Below are 19,317 nucleotides of genomic sequence, written 5' to 3'. Positions count from 1 at the left end.
TTTTATTGAGCAGCTACAGCGTGTCAGGCTTCTGCCAAGTCCCTTTTACCAGAGTTTTTTCTGCTTGTAATGGCCTTTGGTGGGCAGTCATCTGAAATGTAACTGAAACAGACGTACTTGAAAAATAAAAAGCAACTAACATGTTAAGATGCAATACACTGGGGCCGGCCCAGTGGCGCAGTGGTTGAGTGCGCAGGTTCTGCTTCTAGGCGGCCTGGGGTTTCCCGGTTCAGATACTGGGTGTGGACATGGAACCGCTTGGCAAAAGCCATGCTGTGGTAGGCGTCCCATGTATAAAGTAGAGGAAGATAGGCATGGATGTTAGCTCAGGGCCAGTCTTCCTCAGCAAAAAGAGGAGGATTGGCAGTAGTTAGCTCAGGGCTAATCTTCCCCCACCCCCAAAAAAACATGCAATACACATACCATGCAGCAAGAGATCCTAGCACATAAAAAGAATATCTATGAATGAATGGAGAAAGACTTGAAGCAGGGAGAAGTGTTGATGGCTGTTACAAGTTTTTAAGTTTTTCTAGGCCTCCCGAGCTTGCGATGTGGAATAAAATCATTGAAGTTCTTGCCTTATGGAGCTTGCATTCTAGTGAGGAGAAACAGACAATGAAATAAATGAGATATTTTAAAACAATGCTAGGATGACAAATAATGGAGGACAGGAGAAGAAGGAGTTGGGAAGGAAAAGTGCAAGGATTCAGGAAGGAGGTGATGAAAACCTGAACTAGGGCAGCCGATGAGATAAATTAATTGAAAAATATTGTTCAAACATCCCAGTTTGTTTTCATACATCTTTTCAAGAAACTGTCAATTTTTAAACTAAGCAACTCCACTAGACTGATCTCCTTCAGAGCAGTATTTTTTCTTTGTATTTCCAGTCCCTAGCATGGCTTCTTAGTACCTGGTAAAGCAGTCACTAATTGCTGTTGAATAAATACGAAGTAACACGTCTATTTTAAGGATTGGTTTCATTTGTTTGTTTTCTTACTCTCCAAAGCAAATACAGTAAGAAATCTTCAGATTCAGCCAGTAAGAAGAATTTTTTAACTGAAAACGAACACATCATAAAGTATGACATGTTAGTTTTTCCCTTGTAAAAGAGGCCTCTGAATCTTACAGGTAACTAGACTATAGAAACATGATAACAGTCTATGGTAAGGCATTCATTTATTCATTCAATCAACAAATTGAGCTCCTAATATGTGCCAGACACTGGGAATAGAGTAATAAACAAGAAATTTCCCTGTTCTCTTGGAGCTTACAAGAAAACTGGCCTGGGAGATAGTAAACAAGCAGCACATTTTTAAATTTATCATTGTGAATAGTTCTAGAAGGAAAAATATGGAGGGACCTAGTTGAGTCAGAGAATTTTTCTAAACAAGAGACATTTAAGCTTACATTTGAAAAATGTATAGGAATTGATATAGGAATGTACAGGAATATACTTTTTTTTTTAGGAAGATTAGCCCTGAGCTAACATCTGCTGCCAATCCTCCTCTTTTTGCTGAGGAAGACTGGCCCTGAGCTAACATCCATGCCCATCTTCCTCTACTTTATATGTGGGATGCCTACCACAGCATGGTTTGCCAAGTGGTGCCATGTCCGCACCTGGGATCTGAACCCGAGAATCCCAGGCCGCTGAACCAGCCCCTACAGGAATATACTTATTCAAAAGCTCTGAGAAAGCAGGTCAATATGGCTAAACTGTAGTTATCTCAGAGCAAAGGGGAAGTGAGTCAGTGGCCAAGATCATACAGAACCTTGCTAAGACTAGAAAGAAGTCATTGCATGGGCCAGCCGGGTGGTGCAGCAGTTAACTGCGCACATTCTGCTTTGGCAGCCCGGGGTTGGCCGGTTCCGGATCCCGGGTGGAGAGATGGCACCGCTTGACAAGCCATGCTGTGGTAGGCATCCCACATATAAAGTAGTGGAAGATGGGCATGGATGTTAGCTCAGGGTCAGTCTCCTTCAGCAAAAAGAGGAGGATTGGCAGCAGATGTTAGCTCAGGGCTAATCTTCCCCCCTCCCCCCCAAAAAAGAAGAAGAAGTCATTGCCTTCTTTTGTGTATCATTGGATTCCTAGCTTCTGGAATAATACCTTATAGGTACTCAGTAAATAATGATTGAACAAATTAAACAGGAAGACATGATCACAGTTGTTATGATCACAAGTGTTTTCCAAGTAGATCACTCTGGTTGATGTGTGAAAAACAGTTTGGATGGTGGGGCTGAGGGCAAGAGTGGAAGTAAGAAGAAAGAGAGTAGTTAAGAGGGTATTAAAGTAATAGAGACACTAGAAAATGATAACTTGGATTTGAGGAGTGATGGGGAGATGGAGAGATATATACAGATAGGTCATATATTTAGGAGGTGGAATTGACCGGTTTTGGATAATAATTGATTTGATGTGGAAGAATGAAGAAGAGAGAGGTGTCAAGTATAACTCCATGGTATCTGGTCTTCTGTGTGGATAGATGGTGGTACCAGTATCTCAGTAAACTAGAAATTCTGAAAGAGGAACATGTTTGGAAGGAGAAAAGAATAAGCTCAGTTTTGGATATGTTAAGTTTGAGTCATTTGTTTGCCATACAAAAGGAAGACCAGGTCTGGAGCTCAGAAAAGAGGCCTAAATTGGATAGGTCGATTTGAACTTTATCAGCTTTCTAGGTGGTAACCAAAGCCTGTTGAATGAGATCACCTACACTGAGATTGTGAAGTGAAAAGAGAAAAGGGCCAAGGACCAAGCTATGAGGAGCTTACAGAAGAGAAAGAACTCCCAAAAGAGAGTGAGAAGGAACTACCAGAATGGTAAGAGAAAAACCACAGGAATTTAACATCACGGGCAGAATACCTCTTTGATGTTTGGCCCAGTACAATTCTTACTCCATGGCACGTGTTGAAAGTGTCAGATTAGACGTATAAAATATGAGAACTAGCAGGGTATCACAGAAGTATTTTAATCTGGCCCCTTCAGACATGAGGAGAAATACCTAACCAGGGAGGTGAAGCTCACAAGTGACCTGTGGCACAGCCAGGACTTCCAAACCAGAAATACTGTATTCCCATTTGAAATAATTTAGAAATTTGTCATCCTCCATTTGAATATTCATGATTATTGTAAAGAGCATTCCTCAGAGAAAACAGACAAATTAAGCTATTACTATATTATTTTATAGGAAATTGAGACATTAGAAAGTTAAAAAGATCTTGAGATCCCCAAGAAAGCTGAGGAGTTCAGATTATAATTCTTAGCCTCACTTACCCAGTCTCTCTTAGAGTATTTAAGTGCTTTTTTCCATCTTCAGCCACCCTACACTCCTTCCCATTTCTACCTCAAGGATTTCCCTCCCATCAGGCTTGGCGACCCTTCTCTCCCTATTTTTCTGATGAGATGTCAGAAATGGTGAAAATTAAAAACATCTCATTTCTTTGTTTGATGCCTGCCTCTGAAAGTTATTTTAGTAAATGCAATGGCTGTCTACCTCCCAGAGGGACAAATCTGAGCCCTACTCCTAAAACTTCAAAGATAAATTATTTTATTAACCCCATTATCTGCCTTTATATTTGAGAGTCACGATAAGTCAGAACTGTGGAATGTTGATTCTAGGTTGAGTAGATTGGAAGTGCTGTAAGCCTATTAAAGTCTCAAGCCCAAAATTAGGTCTTACTTTGGTGTCTAAAATTCTACCCTTGAAAGGAATGAAAAACCAGCACCATTTTGTGAATGAATTTATTTCCCCTTTTTTGAAGCGTATTGTGGGCAACTTGAGATCACCTTGAAGCTGGGGTGGGTGAAGAGGTTGCTAAATGTGGGAGGAAAGGCACAGAAAGTGGAGGTAGATCACAAGAGAAATGTCATTTACTTTACAAGTTTGCCCTGGGCCTACACTCTAAGCAATTACACCCTTGGAGCCCTAGTTATTAAGTGTCCTGCCTACCTATGGCTCTTCACATTGGGTAGCTCTGTATCTAGGTTAAAAAGTGGGCATGTCCTTACAGAGTCTTTTCTTGGGAGAGCAAATGTGTGCACAACATAGCAAGGAGGTTGTGTGACCATAAAAATAGTTTTCTCTTATACTATAAACAGAGTTCTAGGAAGAATTTTGTATTAAAACTTCAAAATAAATTAGGAGTGACTCTAAAAACTACTTTTATGTCAAATGAAAGGTTATTCTATCACAAATCCAGCTAGGTGCTCCTCATCTCTGATCTAAAGATACAGATACTGAGACTCTGCCTGGAATGGAGAATGTGAAGACACAAAATGGTATTTAAAATATATAAATCAGAAATCAGGTCATATTCCTCCCCTTTTTAAAACCCACCAGTGGCTTCTCTTTGCACTTTTAATAGACTCTAGCCGCTTACCATAGCCAGTAAAGCTCACGTATAAGTTCTTCCTCCCTCTGTGTTTACAGTCTCATCTACCATTCTTCCCTTTGCTCCATTCATACTGGCTTTCTTCATATCCTTCAACACACTAGGGTAGTTCTTGCCTTAGGGCCATTACATCTGCTCCTCTGTATGCCAGAAAGTAAGGAAGTATTCAAAGAATGGTGAGGACATGTCAAAAGGACACAGAAGCCAGTTTGAAAGGCTCCCACTCCCCCAACAGGACCAGAATGGCGACAATTTGAGAATTAAATAAGAATAGCAACAGATCATAACCTATTGTATAAAATAAGAATCCATGCATCGAAACTGACATAAATAAATAAATAGGGAGAAATCAAAGCTTTTTGTTACAGTGGAATGCCAATACTGAATGTAGAAGAGATGATGGAATTAGAAAAATCACCATTTGGCAACCATAATAATAATAATAATAAATTCAACCAAGAAATGTCTATGTATGCTAAGCAACTTGGTGAAAATTTGACGAGGAATGGAATATTTACATCATCTAAAAATAACTCCCTACAAAATACTTATTAACTAAGAAGGGGAGAAGAACAATGTTATAAAGGAAAAACCTAGCAAAGGCCACTTAATTCGTGAACACAGTTAACATCAATAATAGGACCAAATTAAAGTGTTACCACCAATGGTGTGTAATGAGGAAAAACCCAGCATCACTTCTGTGCTATTCCTGCTAGTAATGCATAACCTGAATCTAATCAAGAGGAAACATCAGACTAACCCAAATTGAGGAAAATTCTATAAAATAACTCACCTATAGTCTTTAAAAGTAGCAAAGTCATGAAAATCAAAGAAAGACTATGGAACTGTTTTGATTAAAGACTAAAGAGATGTGATAATTAAATGTGTCACTATAAAGGACGTTATTGGGACAATTGGCTAAACTGGAATGGAGTTTGTGGATTAGATGATAGTAATGCATCAATGTTAATTGCTTTACTTTGATAATATGTGGATGATGAGGCATCATATGGGCAACGTACTCTCAAAGGTTCAGGGGAAAAAAGCCTTTTTCATACTGTTATTGTAACTTTCTTGTAAGTTTGAAATTTTTTAAAAGAAAAAAGTATTAGCAAGAGGGTCCAAAAGGGTACCATTGGAAACATTGGAACTGACTGCCAATATCTTAAATGTAAATATGATTCCTGGAATTGTGGGTAAAAAACAGTGCTTTGTGAATGTAACAATAGCAATTGTTTTCCATCTAACCACACCCTCCAAGACCTGCTCAAGACCTACCCTCTCCTAGAAGCCTTCTTTGAGTCTCTTCCAGTCCACGCTCATCATTCATTCCACATCTGAACTCAGGATACATATTTTTTGTATCACTTTTTTGACACTTAATCATGTATAATCTTGGGACTTCTCTGGTACTATTGTCTTATATAAATTTCAAGTTCTTGTTTAAATCTTCTCATGAATATGTTATCTCCATAATTATGCTGTAATCAGCTTAGAAGCAGGTACCATATATGATCTTTTTCTTCCCAAAGTACTTAGCATACATTTTTAAATTACATTTCCACGTCCCAAGGACTGTCAAAAAATAATTAATCTCACTTGGCAAATATTTCTTGCATACCAACTATGCATTAGGCACTGTAAATAATAATTCCTTATGTGTGTAGAATGCTTTACAATTTATGTAGCACGTACACATTCATTATCTTGTTTGTTCTACATAACAACTCTGTGAGGTAGGTGCTGCCACATGATAAACACGTTCAGAGAGGAACTGATTTACTGGAAGTCACACAGCAAGTTAATAGCAGAATTGGGACGCCAGTTCTTCAGGTTCCAAGTCCAGTGCCTTTTCCACACCACCATAGGAAACAGGTAATGAGTCTGGACACACTCCTGGTGTTGTATTTGTTTTCTATTGCTGCTGTAACAAATTACCACAAACAGCGGCTTACACAACACAAATATATTATCTTACAGTTCTGTAGGATAGAAGTCTGACACAGGTCTCGCTGGGCTAAAACTAAGGGGTCAGGAGGGTTGCGTTCCTTTCTAAAGGCTCTAGAAGAGAATCCATTTCCTTGCCCTTTCCAGCTTCTAGATGTGGCTTACATTCTTTGGCTTGCCTCTCCCTTTCTCTATCTTCAAAGCAAGTAACAGTGCATGTCTCTCTGCCTTTCTTCTATAAGTACATCTTCTGACTCTCTCTTCCACTTATAGGAACTCTTGTGATTAAGTTGGGTCTAGCTGGATAATCCAAGATAATAGCCCTATTTTAGGTTCAGTTGATTAGCCACCTTAATCCCTTCTGCAACCTTAATTCCCCTTTGCCATGCATCGTAGCATCTTCCCAGATTCCAGGGATTAAGATTTGGACATGTTTGGGGGGCCACTATCCTCCCTATCACGTGGGTATTCTTCAAAGTTTCATTCCCAAAGATCCCCTGAGCACGTTAACATCTTAACTCATGATGTGGGTCATTCTTCCATCTACTAAAAATTAATCGTTAGATTCCAACAGAACACTTTGGTCTTACTGATGTGTTATTAACTTTTAGAAATTAGTTTGTATGAAAAATAAGACAGAGTTTGGTTTACAAAAATTGGTATTCTCTGAGTCCACTGGTTCCTAATACAGCAAATAAGGGAATTGAGGCCAGTGACATTAAGTATCTTGCTCAAGAACACACAGGTACTAAGTGGCAGAGCAGGAATTCAAATTTAGGTCCTATTGCAAAACTCACAGCTTTTCCATTTCACCATTTTCTCACCAACAATAGTTCCTCCTAGGGTCTGATGCCCTAATCTAATACCTGTAATTTAAACATTAATTTATTTCTTTGGGTCATCCACTTATGGACTGCCTTGAAAATGCAAATCCCTCCAGTGGAAGATTAAATAAGATGATAGAGGTACTTGTGTGTTGTAAAGCGGAAGAAAAATATATGTGATAGATGTGTGCATTAGTGTATACACAAACAGTTGTGAAAGAAATGAAAGGCCTAGAAGAGCCTGGTTCAAGTCCTGACTCTGCCACTTGTATGATCAGGGACAAGTCCTAAATTCTGGTAAACTGTCTTAACCTTGGTTTTTCTCATCCATAAAATACATCCTTCATAGGGTTGTTGTGAGGATTAAATGCCATAATTCTTGAAGAGCACTTATGACAGAGCCTGGCTTGAAGGATGGGCTCAAGAACTGTTGGCAAGCATAAAGATGCTGATGGCTTTATGGAATTCACCTGTCGATTCTAGAATAGGTGATTTCTTATTCAACCACAAGGTGGAGCTAGAGACATAGGAATGTATGTTTTCTTCAACAGGAATTTTGGACGCAAGGGGCAAGAAGTAGCCTTTCCATCTGAGTCTTGACAGAACAGATCCTATCTCCCTTTAAGCCACCGCTCATGTTCCTCCATCTTGACAGCCTTTGTTTTTTTTGTTTGTTTGTTTGTTTTTGTTTTTCAAAAAGAGAGAGTCGGACAAAGGAGCTTTCAAAAGACATTCTTTAATAATGTGAATTTTACTTCCACTTGGAGAAAATGTGGTATCTGGTACAGAGGAGGTGACAGTACAGTAATGAGAGAAATGCTTCATTTTTCTTCTCCTTCCTCAGTCCAGAGACCAGAGGCAGTTTTTGTCTACACTCTTTGCTCCAAAAGACCTACTTATCATTTCTCCCAAGAAACTCATTGGGTCCCCATGAAAATAGGACTCCTAGAAGTTTATCTTAGCATCCCAGGGTTCTCAGGATGTAGATTAGGCTTCAGTTGTTCTCAGAGGATCACTTTGAAGGTACATTTTGATAAGCTCATTAAAAACTCAACTCACATTACCTTCAGGCATGATCTTATAGGCTATGTACTTATTATAATTAGAATCTCAAGAAAATCACGAAGTCCACTGAAAAGATGAAGGTACGATCAAATACTGATCTCAAAGTGCCACTACTTTTAGGACTCAGGAAAGCATTGTTATAGAAACAGAGCTTAGATTCCCCGGAAATCTCACTGGATAAGAGAAGCCCCTTCATTTCTATGTATAAACAAAGGATGAATAAGCATTAGCCAAGAGAAGGAGAATGAAAGAGGAAAGATCACTCCAGGCTGAGTTCCAGGACATGCAAAGGGTCGAGGAGAGAAAGTTATACTCTTGTAGCTTTGAAAGTAGTTACATACAGCTCGACAGTATAGGTTGAGAGGAGAATGGCAATAGTTAAAACTGGAGGGGTAAGATGGAGATAAATCAGTAGGCCCTGTGTTTTATGTTGAGAATGGACTTTATCTGAGGGCAATGTGGAGCCACCACAGGACATCAAGGTGAGGCAAGACAAGATCAGACCCATGCTTCAGAAAGATCATTCTGGGGCACAGCCCAGTGGTGCAGCGGTTAAGTGCACACATTCCACTTCGGCAGCCCAGGGTTTGCCAGTTTGGATCCCAGGTGCGGACCTATGCGCCATTTGTCAAGCCATGCTGTGGCAGGCGTCCCACGTAAAATAGAGGAAGAGGGACACAGATGTTAGCTCAGAGCCAGTCTTCCTCAACAAACAGAGGAGGATTGGCGGCAGATGTTAGCTCAGGGCTAATCTTCCTCAGGAAAAAAAATATATATATATACAAATAAAAAAAAGAAAGATCATTCTGGCTGCAAGATAGAGATTAGAGGAAGGCAAGACTAGATGGAAAGTGTGCTAGATATTTTCTGTTTACCTCTCCAGATACCCCCCTACCCTACTCCACTTGTTCTATGTCCCAGAAGTTTGATCTATGTGGGCTCTCTGGCTTCTGGTTGGGTCCAGCACTGGGACATAGCAGCAGGAGATCAGGGGTCAGGAGGACAGAGAGATCCAGCTGCCTCCCTCCCTACTGAGTCACCTTGTGAGGATTCTTCCCTCTTATGAGGCCGCACCCTCCATACAACTGCCCTCTTCAGATTCTGGTAGTCACTCCCTCCCCTTATCCTTTCATGTCCTCGGCTAGTAGTGATTCCCACTGTTGCTAGCACCAGGGGAACTTAATATCCCGTGTTGGTCTCCCTAAAGCCTGAACACATTTTGTAAACAGTTCCTTTATTAAACATACCAGAAATTCTCTATTTTGAGTGTGCCATCTATTTCCTGCCAGGACTCTAACTGGTATAGAAAGAAACAAGTAATAATGTTGGTAGCTAACACTTATCATGTTCCAGGAATTCTCAACAGTTTGCATACATTAACTCATTTAATGCTCACAGCAACTCTATGAAGTATCCCTCCTTTACAGATATGGAATCGGAGCCATTGAGGGATGAAGTGATCTTCCCAAAGTCACGCAGCTAGTGAGGGGCTGAGCAAGAATTCAAATCCACACAGTCTGTTTTCAGAGTCTTTGGTCTTCACCACTACGCTCCTTTGGTGAGGTAAGTGTTGATGTTGTAAGTTGAAGCAATGGCAGTGGAATGGAGAGAAATGAAAGGGTTTAAGAGATATTATTGCTAATCTGAGCACAATTTTGAGGAACAGTTGGGATGAAGAGGCAATAAAATGCATTGTTTTAGGAATAACATGGACCCAGGTTCCTATTTTGGATCTTACTACCTGGGTGATCTTGAGTAAGTCACTTGACTGTTCTGGGTTTCAGTTTCCTCATCTGTAAAATGGGACAAATAACGTGTACTCTGTAGAGTTGCTGTAAGAATTAAACAAAATATTGGAAGTCCTAGCCCAAGCAATCAGGCAAGAAAAAGAAATTAAAGGCATCCAAACCAGAAAGGAAGAAATAAAACTGTCTCTATTTGCAGATGACCGGATTTTATATAGTGAAAACCCTAAAGACTCCACCAGAAAACTGTTAGAACTGCTAAACAAATTCAGTAAACCTGCAGGATACAAAATCAATATACAAAAATCAGTTGCATTTCTATACACTAAAAATAAACTATCAAAAAAGAAATTAAGAAAACAATCCCATACACAATTACATCAAAAGAATAAAATGCCTAGGAATAAATTTAACCATGAAGGTAAAAGATCTGTACACTGAAAACTATAAGACACTGAAGAAGACACAAATAAATGGAAAGATATTCTGTGCTCATGGATTGGGAGAATCAATATTGTTAAAATATCCGTACTACCCAAAGCAATCTAAAGATTTGATGCAATCCCTATCAAAATTCCAATGGCATTTTTCACAGAAATAGAACAATCCTAAAATTTGTATGGAACCACAAAAGACCCAGAATAGCCAAAACAATCTTGAGAGAGAACAAATCTGGAGGCATCACACTTTCTCATTTCAAACTATATTACAAAGCTACAGTAATCAAAACAATATGATTTTGGCAAAAAAAGGACTTAGATCAATGGAATAGAATAGAGAGTCCAGAAATAAACCCACACATATACAGATCTTCCTCAACTTACAAAGGGGTTATATCCTGATAAACTCATTGTAAATTGAAAATATCATGACTCAAAAATGCATTCAATACACCTAACCTACCAAACATCATAGCTTAGCCTAGCCTACCTTAAATGTGCTCAGAACACTTATGTTAGCCTTCAGTTGGGCAAAATCATCTAACACAAAGCCTATTTTATAATAAAGTGTTGAATATCTCATGTAATTGATTGAATACTATACTGAAAGTGAAAAATAGAATGGTCAAATGGGTACAGAATGGTGGAATGTGTACTGGTTGTTTACCCTCGTGATTGCATGGCTGCCTGGGAGCTGCAGTTCGCTGCCACTCCCTGTACCACGAGAGAGGATCAGACTGCATATAGCTAGCCCAAGAAAAGGTCAAAATTCAAAATTCAAAGTACGGTTTCCACTGAATGCATATGGCTTTCACACCACCATAAACTCGAAAAATCTCAAATCAAAATATTGTAAGTTGGGGACCATCTGTATGGTCAATTAATTTATAACAAAGAGGCTAAGAATATACAATGGTGAAAGGATAGTCTCTTCAATAAATGGTGTTGGGAAAACTGGACAGTCACATCCAAAAGAATTAAACTGGGGCCAGCCTGGTGGCACAGCAGTTAAATTCGCACGTTCTGCTTCTCGGTGGCCCAGGGTTCGCTGGTTCGTATCCTGGGTGTGGACATGGCACCGCTTGGCAAAAGCCATGCTGTGGTAGGCGTCCCACATATAAAGCAGAGGAAGATGGGCATAGATGTTAGCTCAGGGCCAGTCTTCTTCAGCAAAAAGAGGAGTATTGGCAGCAGTTAGCTCAGGGTTAATCTTCCTCAAAAAAAAGAAAAGAATTAAACTGGACCCCTATCTTATACCATACACAAAAAACAGCTCAAAATGTATTGAACTTAAGACCTGAAGCCATAAAACTCCTAGAGAAAAACATAACAAGTAAGCTCTTGGGCATTGTTCTTGGCAATGATTTTTTGGACTTGACACCAAAAGCAAAAGCAACAAAAGCAAAAATAAATGAGTGGGACTACATCAAACTAAAAAGCTTCTGCACAGCAAAGGAAACCATCAACAAAATGAATAAGCAAGCTACAGAATGGGAGAAAATATTGACAAATCATTTATCTAATAGAGGGTTAGTAACCAAAATATATAAAGAACTTACATGACTCAACAGCAAAATACCCCAACTATTCCAATAAAAAAATATGCGGAGGATCTGAATAGACATTATTCCAAAGAAGGCATACACATGAAGAAGTGTTCAACATCACTAATGAGCGGGGAAATGCAAATCAAAACCACAATGAGATATCACCCCACACATGTCAAATGGCTATTACTGAGAAGACAAGAAATAACAAGTGTTGGCAAGGATGAGGAGAAAAAGGAACCCTGTGTACTGTTGGTAGGAATATAAATCGATGCTGTCACTATGGAAAACAGTATGGAGGTTCCTCAAAAAATTAAAAATAGAACTACCATGTAATCCAGCAATTTCACTTCTGGGTATTTATCCAAAGGAAATGAAAACACTAACTTGAAAAAATATCTGCACCTTCACATTCACTGTAGCGTTATTTACAGTAGTCAAGGCATGGAAACCATCCAAGTGTCCCTCAACGGATGAATGGATAAAGCAAATGTGATATACATATCACATACACATATATACACACACTTATATGCATATATATACACACACACACACATATATATATATACAAAAGAATATTATTCAGCCATACAAAAGAGGGAAATCCTGCTACTCATGACAACACAGTTGGACCTTTTCTTCCTTTGGGCACCCCCAGTACTTTGGTCATCTGTATGGCATGTCTTTAACTCGATCTGATGTTAGATTTAATCATTTATATGTCTCTCTCCCCTGTCAAGCTACATTAGTCAGGAACAGAGTTTTAGAATCCTGATTCATATTCTTATCCTTAGTTAATACAATAATATGTAGCACACAGTAAGTGCTCAGTGATATTTGTTGAGTGAATGAATGACTCAATACTCCTAGGAAATTATTCCCTGAGTTTTATTTCAATTTCCTGCTGTCATGAAGATGAGAAAATTACCATGCTGTTTTATTGATTACTTTTATTATTTATTCACAAAGCCTGGCACACACTGGGTGCTTAGTAAATATTTCTTAAACGGATGAACTAACGTCAAGCAATTACAGTAAATTGGCAGCCTAGCACAGTGGAGGCTGTGGAGTCAGATTAGCTGGATTCAAATCCTGGCTGTAATGCTGTGAGACATTGAGCAAGTTACATATTCTCAATGTCCCTCGATTTCCTCATATGTAAAATGAGGCTAAGAGAACCTGTCTCATAGACATAAAAGAATCGTGAGAGCTAAATGAGTTAAGGTTGGCTGGCTCATAGTGAGGGCTTAACAAATGTTGTCTACATAGTGCTGAAGGTGGGACCACTATCCACTATTTCTTTTTTTTAAGTTAGTATGAGAAGCCTAGTACTCAGGGCATTGCTCTTGAGTCTGGCCCCCTCGACACTAAACAAACGAATAGGTCTCAAACTTTAGAGGACTTAAGAAACAACTAGGGAGATAGTTTAAAAATCAGAAATACAGCTTCTTAGGCCCACACTTTGAGGAACACTGCACTAAGCCCTTAACAGATGAACTTGATAGTTAAAATTGGTTTGACGTTTGCCACTCTGTCCTTGACCCCGGGACTGAGCTTTTCCTGCTTCTCGAGAATCGACCTCAGTTAGCCCTAAGTTTCAGGCTCTCATGATCTGCTGCACAACCAATGTATAATACTATCTGCTCCTGCCAGATGATTCCTTTCTGCTCACTACCCCAAACAACATGCTAGCTTCCATCTCCTCACCTTGGCTAGTTCCTCAACCTGAAATGCCTTTTTTCCAGCTTTTTCCTATTCAAATTCTTCCCATCCATCAAGATTTAGCTCAAACTATCCCCCTCCCATGCTGGCTCATCACATGCACCACCTCAGAAGCCCTCCTTGGCTATCTCAGTTGTATGCCTCTCTCCTCCCCATTCTGAGAAAAATAACCTCCGTCATTCCTTGCTTGTCCATCTGCGCTTCCTTCAAACACTGCTTTAAGATTGAATGGAATGATTTCCATGAAAAATAAGGTCTTTCCAAGTTTATTTTCCAGAAGGGCATCCATTTTATATCAGTGAACCAAGAGGGTTGCGATCACAAATCTTATAGCTGATTCCAAAGCTGTACTGTGTTGTGAGCATCTAGTCTACGTGAAACTAAGAAGCCCATGTGATATTTGTACTGAAAACTAATATAATAGTCCAAGTGTTTTGACCTAGAGTTTCTGTCAAAGAATAGGAAAAGTATGGTGGCAGACAAAACAATCTGTTTTAGGGAGAACAAGGGTCTTAGTTCCCTGAAAGCCAGACCTGGCCTTTGTCACCAACATCTTTGTATCTCCTGCAGTACCTAGGAAAATACTTTGCACCAAGTAGGTACTCAATATGTGTACAATTGAATCATGGCCTGCTAATCCAAATTCTTGATTTTCTTGCCCCACTGAGGCCTGGAGAATATGATCTTACTTATGTGATGAATGGTGTAAACATGAGAAGAAAGGGAAAGGATAAAGATATGACACTATCTGGCTGCCAGGTGGTGTAGTGGCAAAGTGCACGTACTCTGCTTTGCCAGCCCAGGGTTCACAGGTTTGGCTCTCCGGCACAGACCTATACACAGTTCATCAAGCCATGCTGTGGTGGTGTCCCACATACAAAATAGAGGAAGACTGCCACAGATGTTAACTCAGCAGCAATCTTCCTCAAGCAAAAAGAGGAAGTTTGGTAACAGATGTTAGCTCAGGGCCAATCTTCCACACCAAAAAAATAAAAATTAAAAAAGGTATGACACTATTATGAACTGAATTGTGTCCACCCAAAATTCATATGTTAAAGCCCCAACTCTCAATGTAACTGTATTTGGAGATAGGGCCTTAAAGGAGATAATTAAGGTTAAATGAGGTCATAAGGGTAGGGTCCTAATTCAATATGACTCGTGTCCTTATAAGGAGAGAGGTGCCAGGGATGCGTGCAACAGAAAGGCCATGTGAGAACACACTGGCCATCTACAAGCCACGGAGAGAGGTGTCAGGGAAAACAAAACTTGCCATCACCTTGATCTTGGACTTCTAGCCTCCAGAACTGTAAGAAAATAAGTTTCTGTTCTTTAAGTCACCTAGTCTGTCATATTTTGGTTACAGCAGCCCCAGCAAACTAAAATAGAGCCTGTTCTACTTTCTAATGAGAGTAGAATTTCCCCAAAGTGTAGTTAGTGGAACTTCAGCCGAATATTAATGGAGGTCCAGAAAAGAAGTTGTTCAATGGTCAAACACACTGGAGAAACACAGGGTTAAACAAAGTAAAGCTGATTCTCGGGGTCTTTAATTTGCTAACATGTGTTTTGATTCTCCAAGAGGACAATATAATATGCAGCATTTCCCAAACTTACTTGACCATGGGACCCCCCCCCCCCCGCCCCGTCCAACTTTTTTTTTCAGTCAATGCATATTCTTACAAGACTAGTATTCTGTAGGAAACAATTTGGAAAATGCTTATTTATAGTTTTGTTTTTCTTATCTTGATCTGCCTGTTCTTAACTATCCCATTACCTACCATCAGGATCTGGACAGATGTTAAAAAAGAACCTTGGAGAAGGCAGTCTGGGGTATGTTAAACAATGCTTCAAATGACTCATTCCTGGAATGGGGAAGGACCCTCCCTGGAGGTCCTCAGAGAAAAAGTTATTTACAGTCATTCCACCAAGCTTATTTCTTCAAGGATCAACCCAGAGTAAGAAGTTGTAATGACCAAGGCCAAAGGAAGATAGTTAAAAGAGAAGGGCTAAAATCTAACCTGATGTCCTACAAGGAAGGCAAACCAGAGTCTGGCAACCAAGACCTTTGTAAATACTTCCTGTCTTTCATTCCTTTTCTATTTCCCCAAAATCATTGGTAATAAAATCCTCTAAACAACATGACTCTGAGCTTGCTGTCTGAGGAAGAAGAAAAAGGAAGAGAGAGAGCATCTAATTCTGCAGCTGGACTGAGAGAGGGATGGGGTGAAGGAGTGGCAGAGTACCCCAAATGCAGAGTGTGTGGTGGTAACCGCCAAGAAGAGAGAGAAAGAGACACAGTCTGTGGCGCTTGTAACGAGGAAGCTCTTTCTGGCTTGTGCAGTAGAATTTAGAATTAAAAAAAAAAGCCTGAGTGAAGATTCCTTGACTCCATATCACGGATGGGGTGGACCTGGGCCACAGTTAGATATCCATTTGGTCAATTGTTCAACACGCATTTATTTAGTACTTACTATGTGTCAACACCATTCTAGCAAAGAAACGAGAAAAATCTCTGCCCTCACAACCTTTCATTCTAGTGGGAGTTTATTATATTTTATTTTTGTTGTAAGATATATCATGCATACGAAAGGTTATCTACAACATATGGGACCATATAAAGAATAATCATAAAGCAAATACACATCTACAAACAGCCTCGCTTTAGAAATAGAATATTACCAGTACATAATGAGTCCCTCATGTGACTTTTTTATATCATTTCCCTCCCCCACAGAAGTAATTACTATCCTGAATTTTGTGTTAATAATTCCTTTACTTTTCTTTATACGTTTTACCACAGTGTCTGTGTATCCCTAAACAATATTGTATCAGTCAGGGCCCTGCGGGAAGAGATGGCCCACTCAAATTAGGATAATTTGAGGAGAGTTTATGAAAGGAACAATTTACTAAGGTGCAGGCGTGGTGTAGTAAGAACACAATGGGTATTGTCTTAAGCCTGGCAACAGTGCTTTCCATCCTAGGCTTAAAGGGGAAAGGAGGGAGTGGTTACCGGAAGTCAGAAACAGTGGGCTGTGGGGAGAAGGCCACCTGATAGGAGCCAAGACCATCAGTTGAGGGAATTCAACTAGCCCACAGCAACCCCCAGTGAGAGTACCAAAGAGTAAATACCCAACCCCACTCTCCTCTAGTTCCCCAGTCTTCCACTGGTGCTGACCATCAGCCAAACCTAACCAAAAGCCAGAAGTCAAAAGAACACTTTGATTCAGTTCATGCAGCTGACAAGCAATTTTCACACATTGAGATATATGGTTGAGGTATATGGGGTAACTATTCTTGTTCAAAACTGATTTGGCTTGAACTAAAGAAGCCAGATTTATGGCCTATCAAACATACATGGTATATGGGCTTTAACCATTAACGTAAAGAAGGCACTCTTTCAAAATAAGAATGCATACCCTCCCCTCCTACACCGGTTAGGTAACGCCCTATCGGGAACTCCCTAATTAGTCCCTTTCCCAACATCAGGGTCATGTTGACCTGCTAATTTGCAACTAAATACCTCTTTGAAACTTGGATGAATATGTATCCTGGGCATGTTTAAGTATGTTTTTCGTTCTGAAAAGGTATAAGGCTGTACTGAAATCCACGCTTCTCCAGAAGTCTTCCTTACTTTGTTGAAACTGCCTTCCCAGGTTATAATCCTCACCTGCGCTTGAGTAAAACTCGCCTTATCTCTCTCTCATCTACAGAATGGTTATTGATTATTTTTCATCGACACAGCTCAGCCTCCTGGAATTAAAGCGTGAAGAGTGAATCTGGAGGGACAAACTGAAGATATCCAGCCAAGATACATTGCTTAGTTTTGCCTAAGTTTACAAAAGTGGAATCATACAGTTTGTATTCTTCTGTGACTTGCCTTTTTTGTTTACTCATTAGAGTAACTCGTGTGTAGATGTAGTTCATTTATGTTCAGTTCTGTATAATATCCCATTGCATGCATCTACCGCATTATATTTATCCATTCTACAGTTGATAGACATTTGGACTGTTTCCAGATTTTTGTTTTTATAGACAATGCTGCTGTGGACATTCTTATCTATATCTTGGTGCACAAATGCAAGAATGCATGTAAGTGTGCAATTTCTGGGTAGTAGGATAGTGTGAGTTAAACTTTAATAGATAACACCAAACTATTTTCCAAAGTCACCGTAATTCACACTCCAATTAGCACTAAATGAGGGTTTCTGTTGCTCCACAATCTCACCAACACTTGGTATTATCAAACTTTCTAATTTTGTCAGTCTGGTAGGTGGGAAACAGTATCTTTTGGTTTTAATTTTCATTTCTTTGTTTCTAACAAAGTTGAACATATTTTCACATGCTTATGGGCCATACATACGATGATTTTTTTTCTTTTGCTCATTGAAAAACGAGTAGAAATAGAAATATTTCTACTGAGTTTTTCTGCCTTTCTTTTGTCAGTTACATATGTTGTAAACATCTTCTTTCCTTTAGTGCCTTGCTTTTTTCACTCATAATATGGATCTTTTGGTGCACAGTTGTTGTTAATTTTAATATAATTGAATTTATACTATTTTTCATGGTTTGCACTTTTGGTTCCCCTTTAAGAAATCTTTCTCTACCCTGAGGTCATAAAGATATTTCTTATTTTGTCTTCTAAAAGTTCCTTTGGTTTACATTATACTATAAGCTTTGGGTCTTTCATATTTAAGTCTTAAATCTACCTGGAACTGATGTTTGTGCATCGTTTAAGATAGGGATCAGTTTTAATTTTTTCCATATAGATAACCAATTATTGAAGAGTCCATCTTTTCCCAACTGATCTGTAAATGCTTTCTGTGGCAAAAATTTTGTTTCCATATATACGTTAGTTTTTTCTTGTATTTCCTGTGTACTCTGCTAGCCTGCCACAGCGCCCAAGAGTCTACCATTAGGGACTGCAGCTCATGAAGACTCTTATTTGATATTAGTTCCCCCTGGGGAAATGACATATTAAGTCATTATTTTTCAGATCATCTCAACGGGAAAATAGTTTATTAGCACTTATTATCTAGTAGTATCTAAGAGTGTGGTCACGTTGACGTTGGGGGAAGGCAGAACAGGCTCTAAGGCAGCGTGAAGACGCTGGTCACCTGTAAGAGCGGTGCTCTTTGTAAAGGGGAGCAGATGAAGGAAGCTAGAGAGGGGTGACCTGATCCTAGCAGCCGAGGATACCCATGCAGATCTAATGTGCTGAAGATGAGCAGGTTTGTGGAGCAGAAGTAGTTCTAGAATCATATTCTCAATATAATGTAAAGAAATCTGCTTATGTGATGAGTAAAAAAATATATATACATACCTATATTTTTAGCTGTTCTTTTAAAGAGTCGGTTTATTGAGTCATGCATAGACAATGCAAGTATTTAATTTAGACAATCACCAGCTGGTTCACAGGCATCCTATATATCCACTATGAAAAGCAGAAACATAACATTAAGGAAGGTGTAGAGGCCTCCCTTTCATTAGGCACAACTGTGATCCAGGCAGCTCTTGCAAAAGCTGGCAGCTTGGAAAAACAGCCTCCCATAGGTACCTGATAGTGGACTCTAAATAATACAGCCAAAGTATCCTTGAAGAAAAACGGGGAAAAAAAGTTCTCCAACTTAAGCAGACCACA

The 19,317-nt window shown here is 39.4% G+C and overlaps 1 long non-coding RNA gene across 1 annotated transcript; it reads left to right on the top strand.

Annotated features, from left to right (window-relative positions):
- The first annotated feature begins 6,129 nt into the window (after positions 1-6,129).
- Positions 6,130-19,004, top strand: LOC111770776 (uncharacterized). Its single transcript, XR_002804181.2, has 3 exons — positions 6,130-6,264; positions 9,653-9,788; positions 17,390-19,004. It is a non-coding gene; the product is annotated as an uncharacterized lncRNA (long non-coding RNA).
- The last annotated feature ends 313 nt before the right edge of the window (positions 19,005-19,317 follow it).

The sequence above is a fragment of the Equus caballus genome, chromosome 2 (assembly GCF_041296265.1).
Source record: "Equus caballus isolate H_3958 breed thoroughbred chromosome 2, TB-T2T, whole genome shotgun sequence".
Classification (NCBI taxonomy): domain Eukaryota; kingdom Metazoa; phylum Chordata; class Mammalia; order Perissodactyla; family Equidae; genus Equus; species Equus caballus.
This window is presented reverse-complemented; position numbering and strand designations above follow the sequence as displayed.